The sequence below is a fragment of the Priapulus caudatus genome, unplaced genomic scaffold, assembly GCF_000485595.1.
Source record: "Priapulus caudatus unplaced genomic scaffold, Priapulus_caudatus-5.0.1 Scaffold144, whole genome shotgun sequence".
In the NCBI taxonomy this organism is placed as follows: domain Eukaryota; kingdom Metazoa; phylum Priapulida; class Priapulimorpha; order Priapulimorphida; family Priapulidae; genus Priapulus; species Priapulus caudatus.
The window spans coordinates 395690-403189 of NW_014577205.1; positions in this window are offsets into that span (position 1 = coordinate 395690).

Sequence of the window (7500 nt, forward strand, 5' to 3'; positions counted from 1 at the left end):
TGAAGCACGGAAGCGTCGCCATGCCGACGACGGAAAGCGGCACGAGTTTATGTCACGGCCTTTATACATTTCGAGAGCGACGGAAGCGACCCAGCGTGGGTGCGAATGTCGTGCATCGTAGCGCCAAGCGCAAAAATATAACACGCGAAATATATGCGCAAACAAGCGAAGAGAACATGTACGCATTCAGGCGGCGAGTTGCGGTATATATGTATAACAATTTATTGAACATCTAGACGAATCGACGATCGTGCGGCAGTTGCGCATATTTGTGCCTAGAGTTGGGGGAGTCTACCGATGTTGTGAGCGGAAGTGGTGTGAGCTCGTCTTGTCGTGATGATACACGTAATATACCAAGCCTCGTAAAATTTTATACGGCCCACGTTACAGACAGGGTTGGTGATTATGTAGATGCTGGATCACACTAGGACCCACATAAAACTGACAGCGTAATTCGTTGGCAATTACAAATCGTTACGTTAATACAAAAAATCGTCGTCTCTCTTACAGCAAATCGCTCCGCTTACAAGTACATGAAAATGTGTACTTACACTCGAAAAAATACCAAACATCAGATTTAAAACGGTCGTTTAGAGTAATGAATAAAGACCATAAAAGTTCGTGCCAAATTAAAAAACACGTTTGTTACTCTCGTTAAATGTAGCAGTACACCGTTCTTTATACAACATGCGAAGTGAAATCCTTTGATATTAATAAGGGCTAATAATACATATTATAGCTCTTATTATAAGGTATTATTAGCTCCTTGATATTAATATAGCGATTATTACAGTCGTCAAGTTTAAAAATGCCTATAATTGCCCGTAAATATCCTGTTATCCTGCTTACATCCGGCACAGACATTCTCTGGTCATCATGTATGTGATTAACCTCATACGTTTATTCATGTGTGTGAATAAAAAATACGAACCTGTGCCACCTACTGTTATAATACGTGCAGAAAGTTTTTGTCGAGAATCACATTCGAAACAAAACAACACAACGACAACAGTGTCCCTATACAGGACATTACACGCCTGCAGGCGCTTCTCACGTACACGCATGTACACACATGCACGCCTACAGATTTAACGTTCGGACATACATATAAATTATAATTATAACACACGCCAAAGGACTCATGCACGCATTGCACGCACGTTACACTTTCGCGTGCGTTGCAGCACACAGTACGCATGCACCCGACCGTACCATACACGCACGCATGTACATACAATCACACGCGTGTGTACACGCAGCCTACACACGCATACACACACACACACACACACACACACACACACACACAACACACACACACACACACACACACACACACACACCACATAAGCACGCACACAGCGCCTCAGCACATGCATGCGCAAAACGACAGACGCACACGCGCTACAAGCACGCAAACAAGCACACTCATACACGCACACGCACGCGCACACACACACATACACGCAGCACGCACGCACGCACGCACGCACCCACGCACACACGCACACACGCACACATAAACACATAAACACACATACACACACATACACGCACGCACACCGCCACACACACGCACAACACACACACACACACACACACACACACACACACACACACACTAAGATTTACGTCTGTTGCTCGGCAAATGCACGTAGCCCGCATTATAAGCAGCGAGGCGAATAAAAGCTGTAGGGAGAGTATCATCCACAAACATTTTATATCTCTTTAGAAAATAGAAATGCGTCTTAGAAGCTAGCGAACTAGACATCCGGCGAAACCACGCAATGTCCGTTCAGTGACATTTACGACTACTATAATGCTGTATATATAGTAAAAATTTGAAAGCAATTGTACAAAATCAAATTCATAATATAATAATCCGCGATGTCAAATTAAGTAATCGTGATCAGAGCTGTGTATAGTGCCGATATAAAGATCAGTGTCGTCAAAAATAAGAAAAGAAACCCGGCATTTCGTAAGTAATACATACATTGTCGCAGCCTCTATATTCAATGGCTACGCACTATGTACATAGACACACACGGCGCGCACACGTCGCGCACACTCGCACACACACACACACACACCACACACACACACACACACACACACACACACCACAACACACAATACACATACACACACACGCGCGCGCACACACACACCACACCACACACACACACACACACACACACACACACACACACTCATACCAGCGCGCACACAAATGCGCCTGTAACTATTATGTTGGCAGCATGCGTACATCCTCTTTAAGTTTAAACTGGCACACCCTTTTCAAATGCCATTCTTGCGTGCGTGCCATACAGACGCCTCTAACCATGACATTACACGATGGTGTGTAATTTTTGGCTGCCATGTCTATATAAAGAGCTCGAAAATCTCTTCTCTAAGACGTGTGCGACACAATGCTACGTCGCTAACGACCCGATCTCACGCCACACACACGCACACACACACACAACACACACACCACCAACACACACAACGCACACACACACACGCCACACACACACACACACACACAACACACGCGCGCGCGCGACACACCTCTCTCTCACACACACACACACAACACACACAAGCACAAACACCTCTCTCTTCTCTCCTCTCTCTCTCTCTCTCTCTCTCTCTCTCTCTATATATATATATATATATATATATATATATATATATATATATTATATATATCTCACAGACAACACACGCGCGCGCGCACACACCTATCTCTCTCTTTGACACATACACACACACTCTGGTTCTCTTTCTCTCTCTTCTCTTCTCTCGCTCCTCTTCTCTCTCTCTCTCTCTCTCTCTCTTCTCTCTCTCTCTCGTCTCTCTCTTTTCTCTCTCTTTCTCTCTCTCTCTGTCACACACACAACACAAACACGCACACCTCTCTCTCTCTTTCTCTCTCTCTCTCACACACACCACACACACAACACCACACACACACACAAAACACACGCTCTCTTTCTCTCTCTCTCTCTCTCTGACACATACAACTCCCTCTGGTTCTCTCTCTCTCACACACACACGCACACACGCGCACCTCTCTCCCTCTCTCTCTCTCAGACCATACACTCTCCTCTCACACACACACACACACACACACACACACACACACACACACACACACCACACACACACACACCATACACACACACACACACACCACACACACACACACACACACACACACACACACACACACACACACACACACACAAACACACACACACACACACACACACACACACACACACACAACACACCAAACACAGACAAACAAACTCACACATAAATGTCACTATCTCGCGCGGCGCCGCCTAACCGCTTTAAACACCGACGCGGAGATCATCGCGCGACGGCATCTATTAACCTTGCGGCACTACTTTTCTCTCCGGATTGCCGGCGAACCGATTCTGCCTACACGCGAATTACCCGGCGCGCTGTGCGCATGCGCGAGTCGCATTCACGAGTAAGGCGTCGAGGGGCAGAGTCCCGCATGGCTCGCACCCGGCTAGGATCGCTCCCGACCCATCGCGTGCGCCCGACGCCACTCGATGTTGCCTTCACCAGGTCAAGGCCTCGCCGGCCGGCCGATGAGTAGACACCGCCTCCGACGACTCCTCGCCCGAGAATGTCGCTGAGCTGCGGACGACGACAAGAAGAACGCTGCATTAACATTGATCGTCGGCCAAGCATCGCGCGGGAGGTATAATATATGTCCGTAGAGAGTGAGCGTGATGTGAAGACATTTGGAGAGAGAGCGACGAGCGAGATGGAGAGAGAGAGAGAGAGAGAGACGAGAGAAAGAGAAAAAGCGAGAGTGACAGATAGAGAGAGAGAGAGAGAGAGAGAGAGAGAGAGGGAGAAAGAGAAAGCGAGAGTGACAGCTAGAGATAGAGAGAGAGAAAGAGAAAGCGAGAGTGACAGATAGAGATAGGAGAGAGAGAGGAGAGAGAGGAGAGAGAGAGAGAGAGAGAGAGAGAGAGAGAGAGAGAGAGCGACGGGTGTCGCTTTGAGTTTCTGTGTTCAGATTCGCCGCAACATTCTAAAGCTCTCTTCACACGCCTCTCTTCCATTCCCGACCATTTTATCATTTCTCTCTCTCTCCGCTATCCTCATCTATCGTAATGTTCTCACTCACTCACGCATACTCTGTCTTTCGCGTTGTTCCTTTTCTTTCACGCTCATTTATGACTTCCTTCTCTTTCTTTTTCTGTCGCACACACTTACTACCATTCTTTCTTGCGCGCGCGCGACGCGCTCTCTCGCTCTCTCTTCTCTCTCTCCTCTTCTCTCTCTCTCTCTCTCTCTCTCTCTCGCTCTCTCTCTCTCTCGACTCGTCTCTCTCTCTCTCTCTCTCTCTCGCTCCTCTCTCTCTTTCTCTCCCTTTCTCGCTCTCCCCTCTCTTTCTCGCTCTCCTTCTCTCTCTCTCCCTCTCTCTCTTCCCCTTCCCCTCTTTCCCTCTCTCACACACACACGCACAGGATTTCGCGCAAGGTTAAATTTTTTCTCCACATTTCTTCTCGCCAGGGATTCACCGGCCGGGATTTCATTCGTGAATTATTGCCTACTGGCAGTAATGATATTGCAAATGCCAGGGCTTAAATGTAATGGAAACATTCGCTATGACACGCGCCGTGCATTCTCAGAGTAGGGATACGTGAGGCTGAAAACAAATCGATATTTCGGCGTGAATTTGAATGTCAATCCGTTTTTTACATCTTCTCCGCACCATTTCTTACGCGTCACCGTATTGTTTGTAACTGAGTGAGAGGGGCGTGACGTATTTCCTCATGTCACCGGAAATTAGTCATTTATCAAGAGAACCTAATAGCAACGACAGAAGCACGTTATTAGCTTCTGTGCAATCAATTTATTTGCTTTTTTGTCTCGCTTAGAGCTAGATTATATTTGTCTGCCACGTTTGTCTCGCTAAATTATTTGAAAAGACAATAAGTTTTAAAAACACACACACACGTGACCATGATTTGAAGTTTTAATTTTCCTGTTTCAACCCGTGAAGGCGGCGGTGTGCGGTTTTGCGGGCGGTTGTGTGCAGGCCGAGCGATAAGGAAGGCGAATCACCAAGGGTATACATGCGTCGATAATTATTTTGATTAATATAACAACACTTTTGCGGCAGTGAAGTCGTCTAGCCTCCCGCTCACCGGCGTGCATTCAGACGCAGCGCGACAAATGCAATTTTCCTGATGCCCACGATTTGAACGTGTCTATTGCCTTGCCCCTCTCTACACGCCATGCCGACTTCAGCGGAATTACGTCTCCCCTGACGCTCGGCCGCCTGTATAGAGCCAGATAGTCGGAATCCAGCGTTCATTTCATCCGATGTTCCATTGCCATATTGTTGCAGGCGAAACAATTTCATTTCAGGAGGAAATTCGATATCAAATTAGTTAGATTAACTTAATAACTAATTAGTGAAATTAGATGACGTGGTGTGCGCACGTGACCGACGATCGCAGTCGCTATTGTAATCTAATTAATGGCTATAAACTTATGGCTGATATTTCTCTACCTTGTTCTGCTCGTCCTCCGTGTTCACGCCCATTACAATCTCACGTAAGATTTTATCCATCCCCCACGGATTACCGCCAAATCTGAAAAAAAATCATAATATTATACATATAATTATATATATATATATACCGCTTCGCTCCCTCACGTACGTGCGCCTGTTTATACATGTTAGGATTTTCATCTGTAGTTCCGTATCAAGCTATACTGTGGGCGGTTGTGTTTTTTATCGCGTGTACGTGTTGCTATTTTAGCCATAACATAAACGTATCGAATGCGCCCCTAGCGTCGCTCTATCCTAAAATGATCCCTCTTCCCGCCATCACACAAGTGACAGAAACTACGGGATAATGTGCAGACGTGCCGTGCAAGGAAAGATGGCGGCTGTGTGCACACGCCATCTTCAATCGCGGCGTCACCAGCGACGACGCTCGCGTCCATCTATACGAGTAATCCCGTCACCGAAGTTCACTGGAGACCGCCGTAATATATACGCTGTTGATGCATGCAGCGGGTGTCGGCGCTGCGTGCATTTAGAACCACAGTGCGGTCATATACCTAATGGTTGCTTTATTTTCGCATAAAGAGAGAGAGAGAGGAAGACAGAGAGAGAACCTTAGAACGCGACCATGAACATTTTCATAATGCGCATTTTCACGGCTACGGAGAAATCGAGTGCGATAGAGAGAGAAAGAGCGAAAGAGAAAAAAGAGAAGAGAGCGAGAGAGAATTGCATCGCGAGCATTAACATTTCCATGCATGGCACCCGCTTATACGGCTAGACTCGCCTAACACCTCGCTATAGCGCAGCGCCACAATAGCGGCGGTATTGCATATAGCCAACGCCGCTGCATGTGTTACGCAACACGCTGTTGGGAACGATTGTTTATTGACGACGACGCGTAGCTGTACATGAATAACTCTCGCCATGACGAAGGGAACGTGAGCACCGGAAGCGTCGCCATGCCGACGACGGAAAGCGGCACGAGTTATGTCACGGCCTTTATACATTTCGAGAGCGACGGAAGCGACCCAGCATGGGTGCGAATTCGTGCATCGTAGCGCCAAGCGAAAAAATATAACACGCGAAATATATGCGCAAACAAGCGAAGAGAACATGTACGATTCAGGCGGCGAGTTGCGGTATATTGTATAAACAATTTATTGAACATCATAGACGAACCGACGATCGTGCGGCAGTTGCCATATTTGCTGCCTAAAGTTGGGTGGAGGTCTTACCATGTTGTGAGCAGCAAGTGGTGTGAGCTCGTCTTGTCGTGATGATACACGTAATATACCAGGCCTGTAAAATTTTATACGGCCCACGTTACAGACAGGGTTGGTGGATTATGTAGATGCTGGATCACACTAGGACCCACATAAAACTGACAGCGTAATTCGTTGGCATTACAAATCGTTACGTGTAAATACAAAAAATCGTCGTCTCTCTTACAGCAAAATCGCTCCGCTTACAAGTACATGAAAATGTGTACTTACACTCGAAAAAATTACCAAACATCAGATTTAAAACGGTCGTTTAGAGTAATGAATAAAGACATAAAAGTTCGTGCAAATTAAAAAACACGTTGTTACTCTCGTTAAATGTAGCAGTACACCGTTCTTTATACAAATGCGCAGTGAAATCCTTTGATATTAATAAGAGCTAATAATACATATTATAGCTCTTATTATAAGGTATTATTAGCTCTTGATATTAATATAGCGATTATTACAGTCGTCAGTTTAAAAATGCTATAATTGCCCGTAAATATCCTGTTATCCTGCTTACATCCGGCACAGACACAGACAATCATGTATGTGATTAACCTCATACGTTTATTCATGTGTGTGAATAAAAAATACGAACCTGTGCCATCTACTGTTATAATACGTGCAGAAAGTTTTGTCGAGAATCACATCGAAACAAAACAA